Source organism: Lissotriton helveticus, chromosome 5_1 (genome assembly GCF_964261635.1).
Source record: "Lissotriton helveticus chromosome 5_1, aLisHel1.1, whole genome shotgun sequence".
Taxonomy (NCBI): domain Eukaryota; kingdom Metazoa; phylum Chordata; class Amphibia; order Caudata; family Salamandridae; genus Lissotriton; species Lissotriton helveticus.
Window position 1 is genome coordinate 829,607,044 of NC_136065.1, and position 18,126 is coordinate 829,625,169.

Here is an 18,126-nt window from a genome sequence, read left to right on the forward strand (position 1 = left end):
TCACTGAACGCCAGGGCGGACAAACTCAGCCGCAGTTGCATGATGGATCATGAATGGCCTCTTTACTCTGAGGTGGTGCAAGGTCTCTTTCAACAGTGAGGAGAGACTTGGTTAGATCTATTTGCCACCGAAGAGAACGGGCAATGTCAGCAATTTTGTGCATTGGAATTTCCACTGTGGCACTCGCAAGGAAACTCTTTTCTGCGCGATCGGAGTTGCGGTCTTCCATACGCCTTTCCGCCTATACCACTTCTGCCCAGAGTGCTGGAGAAGATCAAGCGCGACCAGGCCCAAGTTATTCTTGTGGCGCCTGATTGGGTATGAAGAGTCTGGTATCCCGAGCTGCTCAACATGGCCATCGGTCCTCTGATCCGACTGCCTATTCGGGAGGATTTTCTGTTGCAGCTTGAGACAGTTCTCCACCCGAATCTGTCCAGCCTCCACCTCCTTGTGTGGAGATTGAGCAGCAGCAGTTGACGTAGTTTGACCTGCCTCCCGAAGTCTGTGATGTATTCTTGGCATCCAGGTGTCCCTCCACTAAGACGATATACACCCACAGATTTAATAAATTTGTGACATGATGCACAGAAAAGGCTGTGGATCCCCTTTCTGCCCCTCTTTCTGAGGTTCTCTTGTTCCTGCTTTTTTAGGCCCAGCAGGGCTCTGCTCTGGGCACTCTTTAGGGCTACCTCTCGGCCATTTCAGCCTTCCTCAAGCTCCCTGATCCGCCTTCTCTTTTCAAGACCCCTGTTGTAGATAGATTTCTTAAGGGCATTACTCATCTGTTTCCTCCTGTTCCCTTCGTAATGCCCCAGTGGGACTTGAACTTGGTTCTGAATTATCTTATGTGCGCTCCCTTTGGGCCACTGCATGACTGTCCTCTCAAACTCCTCACTTTGAAAACTGCTTTTCTGGTGGCCATCACCTCTGCGCGCAGGGTGATTGAGCTACAAGCTCTGTCTTCCAAGCCTCCCTTTCTGGCTGTCCATCCGGACAATGCTGTTATTAGAACTAGGCCATCCTTTCTTCCCAAGGTGGTTACTTCTTTCCACATTGGCCAAACCATCACTTTGCCCACCTTCTTTCCGTCTCCGCATCCTTCAAAAGAGGAAGAGAGGTTCTCCTGTCTGGATCCAAAATGTACACTTTCTTTCTTTCTACTTGGATCACACCAAACAATTCCGTGTGGACCAGCTCTTTGTTGGTTACATGGGTGCTAAGAAAGGTCGGGCCATGCACAAACGGACCATCTCTAGGTGGGTCGTTCTGTGCATCAAAGCCTGCTATTCTTTGGCTAAGGCGGAGCCTCCAGTGGGGCTGCACGCCCATTCCACCAGAACGACAGCAGCTACTACTGCTTTGGGACGAGGAGTCCCCCTAAATGACATCTGTCAGGCAGCTACGTGGGCATCGCTGCACACGCTTACCAGACATTACTGCCTGGACAGCCAAGTCCGGAGAGACTGCTACCTTTGGCCGTTCTGTTCTCCGGGACTTTCTGGTATGAACTTGGTTCGCAGACGCACCTCTGGGGTTGGTACTGCTGGGGTATCTATTCTACAGCAAGGAATCTATAACTAACTGTGCCTTTCAGATGAACAAGTTACTTACCTTCGTAATGATATATCTGTAAGAAACCTAGGCTAGTTATAGATTTCTTACCGCTCCACCCATCCTCCCCTTTCTGCAAACTGACTTCTAGGGTTAAGGACATCCTTTCAGGGCCCTAGTTTTGTGCACCAGTGCTCAGTGTCTTGCATGGCTCTGCGCTTCTGGAGTGGAAAGTCGTGTACAGAACTGACGGCAGCGCGCAAGGGTGGCGTCTATGTAGCTACCGCGACGTCATCCCGGCGACCACGACTCCAACGACGGACGTGGAGTCGACTGACGCCACCTTCCGACGTACAGGGGTACTGCTGACGAAAAACTTTCTCGATCCAGTCTGACGTCTGGGGGTAATTCTAAGGTAAGGAATCTATAACTAACCATGTTTCTTACAGATATAGCGTTACCGATGGTAAGTAACTTATTAATTTCACCTATACAGCAGCGGTGCTGCCTCTGCAAGGCTTTTGTTCACATATAAGTGGGCTTGCAGACCACACATAGCTTGCTGTTTGTTAACTTGGACTTCAGCATCACACTCATTTCCATTTGCCAAGGCATGCGTGGGTTGTGTCCTCTTATAGTGATTGGCTCAACCCTGGAGAATGGACCAAGTACGTGTATCCATTCAGTTCTCCCTTTTTTGTGCTACTTGTTTTGCTGTTCAAGCTCTCCATATGAGTGCTTGTGTTTTCAGTCCGTCTCCCATCTCCCCGTCAATGTAGCTTCTTGCCCTCCCACCGCTAACCTTCCATGTTGCTTCTTTTCCCTCCCACCTCCTACCCTGGGCTCTACACCATTGCACTCTACACCACTTCGTCATAAATCCAAGAAAAGTGTCCCCTACTAATGTAATTTAGGGTCTGGGACAAGGGGAAAACAATACCATTGATACAAGAACAAAATCCCACTTGACCTGTATTTCTTCCTCAATGCCTGTACATTGCTATTGTGTTCAGGTCCAGGAAACACTACACATCTTAAAAACTATTCAATTCAAAAATAATTTTTGTTTAATTTTTCTATTTACTTAGTGTCACCAATAAATACATTTCAATCACATATCACATATATTTAACTATAATTTCACAATATTTGTCATATATATTCTTGAACCACTTGTATATAAATTATGACATTCCTATACATGTAAAATAATTTGATCATCCCATCCTGCAATCCACTCTCTCACTCATACATTCATCAAACATTACCTATCATACCATCCATACAAAGCTAGGCCCTACCACTACACACATACACAAGGAACAAAACAACGGGAGGAGATGTTCTGTTTCAGCCATTGTGGTGTTGTGGGCTCTAATCACTCCTACAAACGGTCAACATATGTTTCGGTGTGGGAATTACTTTAGTCCAAACACCTTCTTCAGGACCACACAAAATGAGATTACTTCAAACGGTGGCCTGAGGGAATAATACTGTTGTCCTCATCTATGTAAAATACACTTTCCTGATATATCTTCTGGTCCTCCACTCCAAGGGAGTGCTTTTAATTTGTCTGTAATGAGTCCCTTGTAACTTTCTTTTGTTGTCCTGTCCCATACTAAATATCGCATTCCCAACTTCATGAATATCTCCCAGTAGTCAATTATCCTAATTCTTTCACGCGGGGAGAGGTCACCCGTAAAGGCATGTTTCGGGCTGGCACGGAGTCTTCTATGGTGCCTGAGCAGTTGAATGCTAAAAGACTTCGCTCTACACCACTGCACTCTATTCTGTGCCACTGCACTCTACACCAGTCCACTCTACACCACTCCACTGTAACGCAACTCATTGCCATTCAAATATACGCCACTCTACTTTGTGCCACTCTACCCCACTGCACACAATGCCACTAAGCCATTCAACCCAACTTCACTGTACACTCCACTAAGCCACCCTACTCCCCTATATGCCACTCTACTATCCTCTGCCCCACTCTACTCTCCTCTCCCCCACTCTACTCTCCTCTCCCCCACTCTACTCTCCTCTCCCCCACTCTCCTCTCCTCTCCCCCACTCTCCTCTCCCCCACTCTCCTCTGCCCCACTCTCCTCTCCTCTGCCCCACTCTCCTCTCCTCTGCCCCACTCTCCTCTCCTCTGCCCCACTCTCCTCTCCTCTGCCCCACTCTCCTCTGCCCCACTCTCCTCTGCCCCACTCTCCTCTGCCCCACTCTCCTCTGCCCCACTCTCCTCTGCCCCACTCTCCTCTGCCCCACTCTGCGCCCCGCCACTCTGCGCCCCGCCACCCCACCCTATGCCACACCACTCCACCCCATGCTACGCACGCCACTCCACACCACTCCACTCCACTCTGCTGTACAACATGGCTAAGGCTAAACCTATTGACTGTGCCAGTGTGTGTTTATTATGCAGGTGTTAATAGTACAAATATGCTTTGTTTGAGTATTTATTTTGTTGTAAAAATTGAAGTAACTGTACTAAGGGTGTCTTTTTGCGTAACCATTTATTTGAAAGAAAGATTCACATTGCTTTGCACTTTGGTAGTTCATAATGTAATTCTGGCATCAATGAGGGGGCATTTTAACAAAACCCTTAGATGAGGGCAGTGTAAGGTGTTTTCCAGAATAGTGATTAATATCAAAGGGATATGATTACTATAAATGCTTAAAACGGAGCTTTTGGTTAAATATTTTATGGTGATATCCTAGAATGAAGGGTGATTTTAATTGCATTTCACTCTTTCCCTTCATCCTTGTTAATCAATCCCTAGTAATATTGTTTCCTGAACCTGATGTACAAGACCTCATTTAATAAGATATTCCTAAATAATGCAGTTTTAGTCATCAGGTTAATCGATTTGTGCACTCCTACCATATTTGATAGAAGTTAAAGTAAACTAGTGCCTTAACCTTGCACACTGAACTAAGATTGGCATGTAGTAAATAGCCTAACTTAAGCCCACCAGTAATCGGTTGTTTAACAGCCTTTTGAGAGGCTACACCAGTTAAAGATTCAATTTCAGGACTCTGTTTTTCCTAACTTCTGCATCTGCTAGCAACATACCTGGTAGATATATTGGCGCTATTGAAGTTAGCACAGTATATAAACACAATAATATGTTAAAGGTGCAAGAAGTATAATTAACAAACAGTGCCTTTAATAAGTGCATCCTGTCCACTTTTAAAACAAATGACTAGGAAGCTTACCCAAAACCTAATGGCTAAATGGAGCACGCAACAGTCTTTTTTCAGGCTTGACAATAAAACTGAAGTAAAAATAAAAATGTAAATAAAAAAAAAAGTAGAAACATCCTTACCCTTCAGCTGAGAAAAGTACATGAAGTAGTAGTCAATTAACACATTCCCCTCAAACCACTAAACGTTACACATGCACTGCAGCTCATTCAGGGCCATTTACCACACTGTGGGAAGAGCACCAGCCTCAATCCTCCTCACGACACCTTCTTTTCCAACGCCATTCTACTGGGACCGCTTGTTCTATCCACGGTCCCTAACCTAGGTCTTGGAGTGCCAAACCCAGGTTTTCAGGATAATCTGATGAGTCTGTCTAGATGAGTTCCATTTAGATATATTGTTTGTTCATTTGTCTTAATGTGGTAATCCTGAATATAGGGCAGGGATCAGGCTCCCTTGCTGATAAGTCCCAGTGAAGATCCACGAGCAGTCCATCGTTCAAACTTTCACCAAAAGAAATGCCTCAAAATAGAAAGGTTCAAATAATTATGCAACAAAAGTAGCAACTTTGGCTCAATGATGGGAGAACATCTGGAAGCGGGATCTTCCTTGCTTCTAAATGGACTAGAACGCGTATTAGAACATTGGAATGTTGGGCGCTCCATTGAAAACAATGGAGTGCTCTGGGCTTATAATGGCTGGTATAAGCCTGGAGCTCCAACATTCCAATGTTTCTTTGTTCACAGCTCTGGCTGTGAACAAAGGCTTCAGGGAGCCTGTGGGGATTCCAATCCCCTCACGCTTCCAAAAGGCTTTGTTTTTTTGTTAGAACATTCTGTCCTCTGGTGACAATGTTCTAATAGCCTTATAGCCCTTCGTATATGGGCTATACCGCTATTAAAGTCCCTCTCCCTTGTTAAAGGCCCTCTCCTTCGGCTCGGGGCCTTTAACGCTGGAGAGGGCCTTTAATAGCTGGTATAGCCCTCTACGGCGGGTTATAAGGCTATAATGTGTGAGTGTCTTTAATATTTCTTTAGGTTCTGGGTTTTTACGACACTGCTATCAAATAAACCCTTTGCTTGCCATGTACGTAAAGTAGACTTTTGCCATGTCCTTTTCAACCATTTGTTTTACTCAGTCAGCCATCGGCTAGAGACTAAGTCAATTTTGTCTTGGCCCAGTCCAGGGGAGTATCCAACGCTCACCTAATGCTAATGGCTGTTTGAGTGAATCCTGTCACCTCCACTGGAGTGCTTTTTCATTGAACTATTTGAGGGACTACTCTATAACTATACCTCTCTGACTGTTTTATCAGCTCCCTACTCTGTGTACTTTGATTGTGTTGAGTGCATTAGAGACAGACCTATTGGTTTGGCCAATTCTGGTTTGTATGTGTAAGAATTCAAAAATAGTCCTAAGGCAAACAACAGAGTCTTGCAAATATCTTGATGAAATAACTATATTCACCCATCATCCAAATCCAAAGACTCTGCTGCTCTTATCTGACAGTGCTTGTTTTTCCCCAAAAAATGTCGATGCCATAAAAATGTATATGATCTTGAGCCATATCGGATTTTATAGACTTTCCACTTTGCGTGAGTTTAAAAAGTAAGTCTGTTAGTTAAGGAGGCAGTGGAAAATGGGCTGTATTATAGCTGGCAAAGTCATAATCCTTTTCGAAGTGTGGAATGTCTGCTCTTAACTGTGCACATTTTCGTGGTCCAAAACAACTAATAAATCTCTTGAAGTAAAAGTGTAATATCTTTTTACTTACATCATTGTTTTTCCTCCAGATTTATAGAAATATGCAGAATTTTGATATCGACCTGGAATTAATGAAGTGGAAATACAGAGAGCATTTTCTACAGCTGAGAAATTGGGGCTTTCCACGTGAGGTAAGCACATATCCAGTGATATAAAGGGTACATGAGACTTGTGCATTAAATGTTGCACACCCCCCCATACCTGGGAGCACCTGTGTAATCGTCTACCATTGATTCATTTTTCAAACTATTTCCTGTTTTTCCATTTTGAAATGATTTCCTGAAAACCTAATTGAGTACAAACATGGTAGACTTGCTAACATTCTATGGGCAAATTGAAGCTGGGTTTTTCAGGTCTCAAAACATACCTGTGCATAGTGATGACATCACAGTAAATGATGTCACATGACCTTTTGCAACATTTTTATTCCACAGAAAATACCTAATTGGCCTAGAGCAGAGCTAGTAAAAGCCATTAATGAAGAAGACATCACCACTGGAGGTTCTAAGGGAGGCATGAAAGCCAACAACAAGACAATGCTACGCAGCGAAATAGAGAACATACCTCCTTTGGTGTACAAGCAACAATGCTCTAGGTTCAGTATTTACTCGGGGTAACAATACTAGCCCACCTCACCCGGCAACTGGACAATGCAATTTACTATTCATCTGTCAAGGTGCACCTGGCAGCAATTGTGGCTTTCAGCGGGAGAGCATCATGTAAACAATTTTTCACATCACCGGTCATCAAGAGGTTCCTAGAATGTTTCAAAATAATAGCTCCTCCAAGGAAGGCCCCATCCCCTATGTTGAGCTTAAATACGGTATTATTACAGCCAATGACAGAGCCATTCGAGCCTATGCATAAAGTGGAACCACAGTTTATCACACTGAAAACTGTCTTCTTGGTAGCAATAACATCACTTCAGAGAGTAAGTGAACTCCAAGCGTTAACAATACAAGAACTATATATAAAAATTCACAAGGGGACGATAGTTCTCAGAACTAATCCTCAATTCCTACCGAAGGTGGTGAGCAAATTTCATCTCAATTGTAGCATCCAGTTACCAGTGTTCTTTAGGAACCTGCAGGCATGCCTGAAAAAGAGCTTGCACTCTCTTGATGTGAGGGCTACTATATTAGCTATAGAAGATATGTTTAGTAACGGAGAACCAATTGTTCATCTCTTAAGCGAACTCCAGCAAAGGTTCACCCGTTACAAAAGGAACAATAGCGCAAAGGATTGTGGAGATGATACAAACGTGCTACTCCTCAGCAGAAAAAAACTCTACCGTTTCACCCTAAAGCGCATTCAACGAGAAAACCGAACACAACCCTAGCATTTATGGCAAATGTGCCAGCAGACACTATATGCGTAGCCACAACATGGGCATCTAGACATACTTTTACTAAGCATTATTGTGTGGATATACAGATGACTAAAGAAGCTCAGGTGGGACAGAAAATACAGCAACACCCGTTTGCAAACTCATCCTCATTTCACCCTTGCCATCCCAAGAAAGGGTAAACTGCTACATAATCTAATGCACTGCCTGTGAATCTAGAAAAGCATTCATTCTGCAAAACGAAATGGTGACTTACCAGTAGGAGTAGTTTTGCAGCTTGAGGTGTTTTCTTGATTCACATGCGACTCTCCCACCTCCCCCCCAAATGAGAACAAAGCAAACAGGTGGGAAGAAGGTCGTATGGAAGTAAGAAAAAGAAAGAGCATATTCTTGGAAAGAAGAAAACCAAGAGAAAAGAATAAAGGAATCTAAAGATTGCTACCATGCACAAGAACTTCCGGGGCACTACCTGATGTCACACAAGGGACCGACCTAGCAACAAATTGTGGTCGCCGACGCCTGTAGGGAGGGTGAGGGGGGGAGGAGAACTAGCCTCTAGAAGCTGCAAAACTACTCCTACTGGTAAGCAACCATTTTGTTTCTTTAGTTATTGAAAAAAACAGCTCTTTACTAAAAGAGGCCAGACTTTCTGGATGCTGTCCGTATGCCTTTTGTTCATGTGTATCTTCATGGTTATGTATGATGCTACACATGGAGTGGGTATACTTCACAACCTTCTAGTATGAAAACTGAGTGTTGTGACTTGGTACAGTACTTGAATAATTACTTAATTTTATCTTGATATGCAAAATTCCCATGATCTCAAAAGTGGACTTATATTTGTCTGTGTTCATTAATAAATACGCGTTTCAAAGACGTTCTGTGTTGAGCTGTATACAGTTTGGTTGATCTTTCTTGGTTTAGGACATGGTGTTGTGAGGAGAATTATGAGGCATCGGGTAGTAGTTCAGTTCAGTTCTTTATTTATTTCGGTGGTTAAAAACCATCATAAAAATCCATAACATTACATATCCACATATAATCAGACTGAACATAACAATATTAAAAACAGGTAGTAACATAAGGAAGGTGGTAAATGTGCAAGACTTCATTAGGTGGACAAACTGGGTGCCATCATTACAAATGGCAGTAGCGTACACAGTCGGGTAACTATGAAGTAAGTGCAAAGACAGTACAGGTGTCTATATAGTGATTGTGTGCTGCAGCAGGACGACCAGATTCAATTGTCAGCCTTTATCAGCCATCAATACAAACATGTGTTCTTGTGTTAGGAAGTCAGGATTGCGCTATAACCCCGTAATTTAGCAAAAAGCAACCTTTTTGTTCCACGGGGTTGAACTAAATAACCTTGCTGTGGTCTCGGTTTTTGTGTGTCTTCCGTTATGGGAAATGGCTTGGTTTGAACAAGGTCCTCTGTATACAAACATAGTTTGGTCGAGCGCAGAAGACCGGACAGCTACACATCTTCATCTGTGTTGGCTAAAAGTACAAATGGAGCCATTTCATTTAAGCGCAGGCTTAGTTTAATTGCAGTTTGCACATCTATCTTTCACCATGCATGCATCACCTGATGTTTTAAAATCCAGTAGTCTGATTTTTCTGGTGTAGATTTGTTAAAGTGCATTTTTATCATGAAAAAAATCGGGGAAGATTAATTTTGAATTGTTCGCTTCTCTCTTGTTTTTTTCTTATGATACTTCTGCTTTCATGTGGTGCCACCAGTTAGCGCAAAACCATATTTTAATTATTGTCCTTTACTGTAAAGAGACTTAAAAATTCTTGTATCTGTTAAAAACCACAATTTATCAAAATGCATCATCCACACTACAACACGCGGTATAAAAGCATGCCCCAGAGACTATAGGTACAACTAATAGGTGTGTCTTTGTATATACATAAGTGTTGCCGGTTTAGAAGTAAGTTTTGTGTGAGTATGATTATCATTGTGTAAGATAGTGTTATAAATCGTGCTTATGCTCGGCTTTTAGCAGGTGGGATGCATCGTTTTCCCAAAGTAAGACATTTCCAGATAACTTGCCAACATAAGCCAATATCAACTCTTGTTTTTGTTGTCTTCTTTCTGCCTGCAATGCTTGACAAAATTGCCCACAGCCTGATAAACCACACACCCTTGTGGAATACCACTTAATTGTGGCCAGGGTTTCACTTGTTTTACTTAATAGATCTCATAGAGCACTTCATGGTCAATTCTCTTCTTTTGGGACCGCACAGCATAGTTGCCTTTCTAGGAGTCTTTAAACTATGGTGTACTTCTGAGAGTAATTTCAAATGTTGTGTACTTGTGGGTCAGGATAATCTTCTGTTTTTCTCTGCAGGCAGCCATGCCATACTGTACCTCTTGGTCTGCGGCAAACCTGTGTGTGGCGAGTGCTTGTTCCATTGGTGGAAAACCAGGTCACTTGTGTCTGAGGCCAGAGACATTTCCTGTCAACTACATGTTGAGGCAGATGAAGAATAGGAGTGTTGAAGATCATATTTTTCTTTATAGTATTTTTATATAGTTAAACATTCTGCTTGGAGTCGTCTTCCCTACAAAGCAGTTCACTTACTAATGTGCATGGAAACAGTACTGCCATGTCCAGGGGCTAGTCTATCTGTGCATAGTTTATTGACGACTAGACAGAAAAGTTCTGTGTGAACAGACCCTAAATATAGTTTTATTCGCAAACATTGCAATTGCATTGATAGGGTTGTTGATGGTTGACTTTCACTTGCTTCTAAGACAAAGGTCTGCTGGAAGTCCCTTGTCTAAGCAGTCTTCTTCATATTGTGATTCTATATCTGTCATTTCAGACTCTTGCCGTAGTGAAATTTACCTTCCAAACTTATTTTCAGTTGTTGGTAGATGATAAATATGTTGATCCTTATTTGCCTTACAGCATGATTTACCAATAAATAAGTCTTGAATATTATAATGAGTTGACGATACATGTGGTTTACTCTTTCATGGGTCATCCTTTGACGCCATAGAATGCAGGGTATTGTGCACAGATTTGCAGTCCAGCAATTTATTTTGACTTGTAGCTCTTGATAAAGCTTTTTATGGGATGGATTTTTAGTTGGTGAGTAGAATGGTTTCTTTCTTTGGAGGAGCTGAAAGTGGGCAAAGAGTGCACAGATGGTGTGTATTTTAGCTAATCCTGATTGGTTCCCTGCCATAAATAGGGACCAAGTGAAAGCATGTGAAGGAAAAGTTATTTTAGAAAACCTCTAGTTTTTAGCGATAAAGGGACAGAATATCATCCAGCAAATCAACCCAACCTCAGGAGTTGTGGTGGCATAAGGTTGCACATATTAGTTGTGTCCTACCACTGCTCATTTTTCTGGCTCTGCTTTTTTGTTTTTGTTTAAGAACTCAGAGTGTATCTATTTTCCAGCTACATCCCTTGTGCACTTCTCTAACCTTTGTATTTCTCTTTCTCTCTCATCCTGACACTGTGCTTTGTAACTCAATGCCCACCTTCGCTGCCCCTTCTTGCTTCCCCACCACTCCATGTCCATTTGCTTTCCCATCCCCTCCCGCCCTCCCTCGGTTGTCCCCGTCCCCTCCCTCCGTTGTCCCCGTCCCCTCCCTCCGTTGTCCCCGTCCCCTCCCTCCGTTGTCCCCGTCCCCTCCCTCCGTTGTCCCCGTCCCCTCCCTCCGTTGTCCCCGTCCCCTCCCTCCGTTGTCCCCGTCCCCTCCCTCCGTTGTCCCGTCCCCTCCCTCTGTTGTCCCCGTCCCCTCCCGCCCTCCCTCCGTTGTCCCCGCCCCTCCCGCCCTCCCTCTGTTGTCCCCGCCCCTCCGCCCTCTCTCCGTTGGCCCCGTCCCCTCCCGCCCTCCCTCCGTTGTCCCCGTCCCCATCCGCCCTCCCTCCGTTGTCCCCGTCCCCTCCCTCCCACCCTCCCTCCGTTGTCCCCGTCCCCTCCCTCCCACCCTCCCTCCGTTGTCCCCGTCCCCTCCCTCCCACCCTCCCTCCGTTGTCCCCGTCCCCTCCCTCCCACCCTCCCTCTGTTGTCCCCGTCCCCTCCCACCCTCCCTCCGTTGTCCCCGTCCCCTCCCACCCTCCCTCCGTTGTCCCCGTCCCCTCCCACCCTCCCTCCGTTGTCCCCGTCCCCTCCCACCCTCCCTCCGTTGTCCCGTCCCCGTCCCCTCCCACCCTCCCTCCGTTGTCCCCGTCCCCTCCCACCCTCCCTCCGTTGTCCCCGTCCCCTCCCTCCCTCCGTTGTCCCCGTCCCCTCCCTCCCTCCGTTGTCCCGTCCCCTCCCTCCCACCCTCCCTCCGTTGTCCTGTCCCCTCCCTCCCACCCTCCCTCCGTTGTCCCCATCCCCTCCCTCCCACCCTCCCTCCGTTGTCCCCGTCCCCTCCCTCCCACCCTCCCTCCGTTGTCCCCGTCCCCTCCCACCCTCCCTCCGTTGTCCCCGTCCCCTCCCTCCCACCCTCCCTCCGTTGTCCCCGTCCCCTCCCTCCCTCCCTCCCACCCTCCCTCCGTTGTCCCCGTCCCCTCCCTCCCTCCCACCCTCCCTCCGTTGTCCCCGTCCCCTTACCTCCCACCCTCCGTTGTCCCCGTCGCCTCCCGCCCTCCCTCCGTTGTCCCCGTCCCCTCCCGCACACCTTCCGCTGTCCCCGTCCCCTCCCGCCCACCTTCCGCTGTCCCCGCCCACTCCCACCCACCCTCCGCTGTCCCCGCCCACCCTCCGCTGTCCCCATCCCCTCCCGCCCACCCTCCGCTGTCCCCATCCCCTCCCGCCCACCCTCCGCTGTCCCCATCCCCTATCCCCCACCCTTCGCGGTCCCCATCCTCTCCCGCCCACCCTCCGCTGTCCCAATGCCCTCCCGCTCACCCTCCGTTGTCCTCCTAATGTCCCACTCCCCTCCAGCCCACCCTCTGCTGTCCCCCACCCTCTCTTGTCCCCAGTTGTCCGCTCGTGTTATCAGCCTGTCCCACCCACCCTCCTTTGCCAGCTTGCTGCCTGAGCTCCTCCTCCCATTTGTGTTCTCCCCAGCCGCTCCAGCCAAACCGCAGTTGTCACTGTCAGCTTACTGCACCATTCCCTCCCGCCTGCTCTCCTTTCTCAGGTTGATGCCCCACCTGCTCATGCCCACCTACCATTGTCAGCTTGCTTTCCCAGTCCCTCCTGCCCAACCTCTATTGTGAGCTTGCTTCCCTAGCCCCTCCTGCCTGCCCTTCATTGTCCGCTTGCTCTCCCAGCCCTTTCTGCCCACCCTCTGTTGTCCGCTTGCTACCTCAGACCCAGTGGCAGCTGCTACATTTTAAAAGTGGTGGGGCACATCAAACGTTAATAAAACCCTTTAAAAATAAACTTACTTTGATTTTCTGAAGCACATGTTTGGCTCAGCTGCAACTACTCCAGAGGTTCCTCCTCCTGTGCTGCTTCCTTGCTTGATAATAGCATCCAAGCACTGCTGCCTTACTTATTACAATGCTGAACAGCATAACATTGTTGCTAGGCTTGGCTGGAGCAGGCAAATGCAGTGCTCCATCGGAAGCTTGCGTGGCTGTGCCTCTGCTTCTCAGCTGCCTCTCAGTTGTTGATTGCAGAAGCTTAAACTGCGCGTGTCAGGCTGGCTACAGTGACAACACCTGCCATCTTGACATGCGCAGTTCAGATGACAGCCTCAGGTCGTCCCAGTGAACTGGTGTGATGCAGTGGGGAGGTCAGGGGGTCAATGCCCCCATGTCCATATGGATAAACCGCCCCTGCCCAGACCCTCCTGCCAACTCTGTTAGGTGGCTACCCCAGCTCCCCCCACCCTCCTTTTGTTGTCCGTTTACCTCCACAGCCCCTCCCAGCTTCCCTCTGTTGTCCATGTGCTTCCCCATTGTCTTGTGCATATCCTCTCCCCAATCTAATCCTTCTGTCCTGCCCCCCTCCGTGATACCTCCCCCCCGTTATTTGAAAATAACAAAAAGCATTAGCGTTTGTCACGCCATAGCGCTTTTTTAATTATTATTTTTTAGCCATGCTGCACAGCAGCCACATTGCTGAACAGTATGGTTAAAATCATACCCAAAGCCGATAGCTCTCATAGGCGAGACCTTTTTGGCATTGCCAAGGCTTGTTTTTAATGTGGCAGTTTTTGCGCCTCTTGCAGAGACTTGTTCTGATGCAGCATTTTGAATGTCAGTCCTAGTTTTTAGTACTCTTTGTATTGTAAATTCGAATTTATTTGCTTACCGCACACAAAATAAAACCCCCTTGCAGTCCTTTTTAGTCCATCCCCTTTATACAGTATCCGACAAAGAAAGACCGACAGACGCACACACTCCCAGCCACACTTCTGTCACTGTGTTTATCTCTCCATCACTTTAAGGGAAGCCCAGCCCTCCCTTCTGCTGCCTCCCTCTTAGACTCTCAGAGGGTGCGGAGGGAGGGAGGCGTCGCACTCTTTCGGATGATCTGAGACCTGGATTGCTGCCATTAAAGGAAATTGCTTTGAGCAATTCTTCATAAGTCTTGGAGCTTTGTTTATGTTGTCAGCACCCAGGGATTGTGCAAGCACGAAGAACGTTTTAAGGAATTCAGACCATGCAAACTGGAAGAGGGAAAAAGCCAGCGAGTGGAAAATATGTGGGAAATTCTTTCATTAGCTTCACAATTCATTCCTAGTAGGGCTACGGATTTTTATTGCAAAGACGAAACATTTTGAATCCAGGCCACTGTAGACCAGCACTGCAGACAGAAATTAGTTTTGAAACCTTAGGCAATGAGCTGTAGGTTTTGCATATGGGCTTCCAGCGCTATCGTCTGCACTTTTTGATGACGTTAGCACGCTAACGTCATCAGATCACTGACGGGGGCTTGGCAGTGGGAGAACGTCCGCAGGTATCCTTGGTGAGGGCCATTAGAGGTGTGGCCCTGGTGGCTATTCAAGTGTGCGCATTTTCCCAGCTGTTGTAGTTCCACAGGAGGCCCTCAGTCTCATGCTTTACCGGTGCATTGAATGGCGCCTGGTTCATAGCATACCTCAAGTTTCTCTCCTATCCAACAGCAGATAATTCCTTCTACCGAAAACTGTCCTGTACTTTAATTAAAATGTTTTGCCAGGTACCACCGTTGGTATCTCCAGTTCTGCGTTTGCCTGACTTGTACAGCTCTTTTACCTGGGCTGAGTCGCTGTAATAAATGACCATCATTTGTGTGATGTCCCCCCCCCCCCCCACCCCCCTACATTTTTGCTATATATAACTTTACCCCTGCTAACCAGTAGTAAAGTGCCTGTGCTCTCCTCTAAATAAGGTTGAATTGGCATACTTCTAATTGGTATAGTTAACTCGCCTATCAGTCCATAGTATATGGTATAAAATTTATCCAGGGGCCTGGAAGTAAAATTCCATAGGGGGGCTACAACAACTATTGTGTGATTCACTACATGGCAGTGCAAACTTGGCTATAGGCCTCCACTGTATTTTGACTGATACAGTGTAAAACATGTACTTCAAGCTGTCGAAATAGACCCTTTTTGACAGGTACAAAACTCCCTTTTAAATATTAGTAAGTCTCTTATATGTAAGCCTTGTAGCCCACAAAGTAGGATGAATGGTATTTAAAAGTCAGAAACATGTAGAATGGTAATGTTACCATGTCCATACAGTGATGAGGCCTAAAAAGCTTTTCTCACTGTGGCAGGTCTTGATGATCAATTTAGTTAACCAGAGTGCAGATTAAAATACTAATAATGTATCTTGGGAATGGGACCAGCTGGAAAAATAATTTTAAAATCTATTTTTGATAGCTATTAGTTATATTTGTAATCCATATTAAGAAAACGTAGCATTTAGAAAGTTGATGTTTACCTGACTGAACTGTCAGAAAGCTAATTAACATAAGTCTTTGCCAGCTCCCAGCCTGTGCTCAACCTTGAATAGGTGTGAAATGCAGCTCAGGAGCAAACAATAAGCGTACCTGAATGGGATAAGATGACTCCTCTGAGTTCAGCAGAATTTGCAGGTTTGGGGCTGTGAGCCCCCTTTTGACTTAACAGTCAAATCATGCTTAACAGGTCTGTTGACCCACATGCAGCACTTAGGGTGCACTTGAAAAATGAAAGAACAAGGTGGCCAAATAATTCTAGTTTATCCAGTCAGGTTGCTGAAGGACATTTGTCCTACCAGACGTGTCTCTGAATTTGTTGTGGGAACAATACATTCTCAAAATTGGATTTTAGTGTTACATGTGGGAGAACACTATCATTACCAAAGGACACCCCCCCCCCCAACCTTCAGAGCCTAAGTTTACTGTGGCTGAAGACTTTCACCATCTTGAAAATGCCCTAACACTGGATATTTTGGCCTGTTTTCAGTAAAGCAAGCAAGAACTGCTGAAAAAGTGAGTATGGTTACCCCTGAGAACGTTTACCCCTTTGGTAACCGCATGCCCAGAGTCACTGCCACCCAGTAATCAGTGGCAGGTATAAATGTGGCACCCTTTTCAGAACAGGTTCTGGACCTGTTGAAGATCAGAAGAGGACTGGACCTGCTACCTGTGACCTGAGAGGGGCCCTGAAGGAGTGAACCTGTCCTGTCCTGTCCTATTCTATTCCCAAAGGACTGAACCTTCCATATTTTATCCCCAGGACAAGGAACTGAACTCCAAGTGTCAGTTGGCGGTCATCCTTTGTGTCTACAGGGAGACCACAAGCTACAATAAACTGTTTCCTGGGTGTACACAGCTGACCAGTGTCAACTTTACTTGGACTGAACTCTGCTTTTGGATCTCCGCCTGACTCCCTGTGAGTCTATAGGTGGCTCCCCTGAGGTCATGGGGGTTTTAGAAGTGTATTTCTGTGGTTGATTGGCACTTGAATGACTAAGTCAGAAGGTAAAATCTTTGACCAGGACGAACCTGGTTGGTGTATACAACCAGTCCTCGATTGCGGTCAGCCTCACATTCCGTCTAGGTACCGGTGTACCACAACCATTGACTATCACCAATGCTTTGTGATTTTGCTCCGGTTCCCTTTATTGGATTTTTATGGTCTGACTTGAGAGCACAGCTGTGACCAGACAATATTACGAGTGTCACTAGAGAGAGGTTGACTCTGCCCACATGTTGGGAGCCAGGAGTGCATGTTTTGATAGAGCTGAAGTTGTGGGCTTCCACACAAAAAGTGCTTGCCCTCCAAACAGCTTTGATTATTTTGTTTTTTTTATCCAGCTGCCTGCACTTGAATTCCCAGGGGCATACATGTGAAATTGTAATTCTATTAAAGTGTCTTAGATAATTTATGATGGTTTTCTCTGGTAGCAGCATAGATTCGAGGAGGACAGTAATTAACCTCCATGGGTGTTTAGGTCTGCCTTGAGAATGCTTCTGTAACCTCACCTTTTAATTTATACCAGTATTATTCTACATTTATTAGCTTGCACACAAATACATTTCCATTCCCATGTTATTTACTTGTACAGCTTCAATTGACCATATAACATTCTTTTAAAGCCTGACCTATGGACATTGCCAATTCTTGTTGACATGTTGGTGTCAATCTTTTTTTCTAATTTGAGTTGGATTCTTTATTATTTAGCATTTTGACTTTATTACTGTCCTTTCAAAATGGTTGCTTTTGATTGCAGAGTTTGCAGAGTTTTTTTTATATAGCGCGAACTAGAACCGAACCGAATCAGTTATCAGAGCGCTTTACATAGCACCAGTTACGTTGCATGACACACTTTCATTTTAGGCACGGGGAGATTAAGTGATTTGCCCAGAATCACAGGGGGTTTTTGGCGTCGTTACCGAGACTCGAACCAAGTTCCCCAGGTCCGAGGTCGAGCGCCTTAGCCGTTAGGCCAACCCCTCTCCCTGATTGATAAATAGGCTTAGTAGTCCCTCCTTGGTACTGCCTTGTCTGCAATTGTAACCTCCCATAAGGACTGAACTTTTTACTTGTGTTGTTACATGGTCTGATTTATCTAGTTTGAGAGCACTATATTCTGTAATGATCGTCCACTATTCCACCCATGACTTGCTTTCCTTCAAGGCAGCACGCCGTCCAATTTTATATTTTAAGGTCGAGCTGGTGTAAGCAGCGCAAAGCATCTTTTGTCATCCACTTCCTGGGAATGTGAGACAGGGGATGGGCACGCGCAGGCGATTTCCCCATGTGAGCGCGCACGTTCACCCACACGCCGTGCTCATCTCCTGTCCTACATTGCCAGGAAGTGGATCACACACACGCACCCCCCCTCTTTTACCTCACCAGACTCTTACATC

At 45.9% G+C, this 18,126-nt stretch overlaps 1 protein-coding gene across 1 annotated transcript in view; it reads left to right on the forward strand.

Annotated features, from left to right (window-relative positions):
- BMPR1A (bone morphogenetic protein receptor type 1A) overlaps window positions 1–18,126 on the forward strand; it is a 510,331-nt gene that overhangs the window by 159,140 nt on the left and 333,065 nt on the right. Inside the window, exon 2 of the mRNA XM_078643295.1 lies at window positions 6,557–6,658. The gene's annotated coding sequence lies outside the window, so the exon portion shown is untranslated. The remainder of the gene's footprint in view (window positions 1–6,556; window positions 6,659–18,126) is intronic.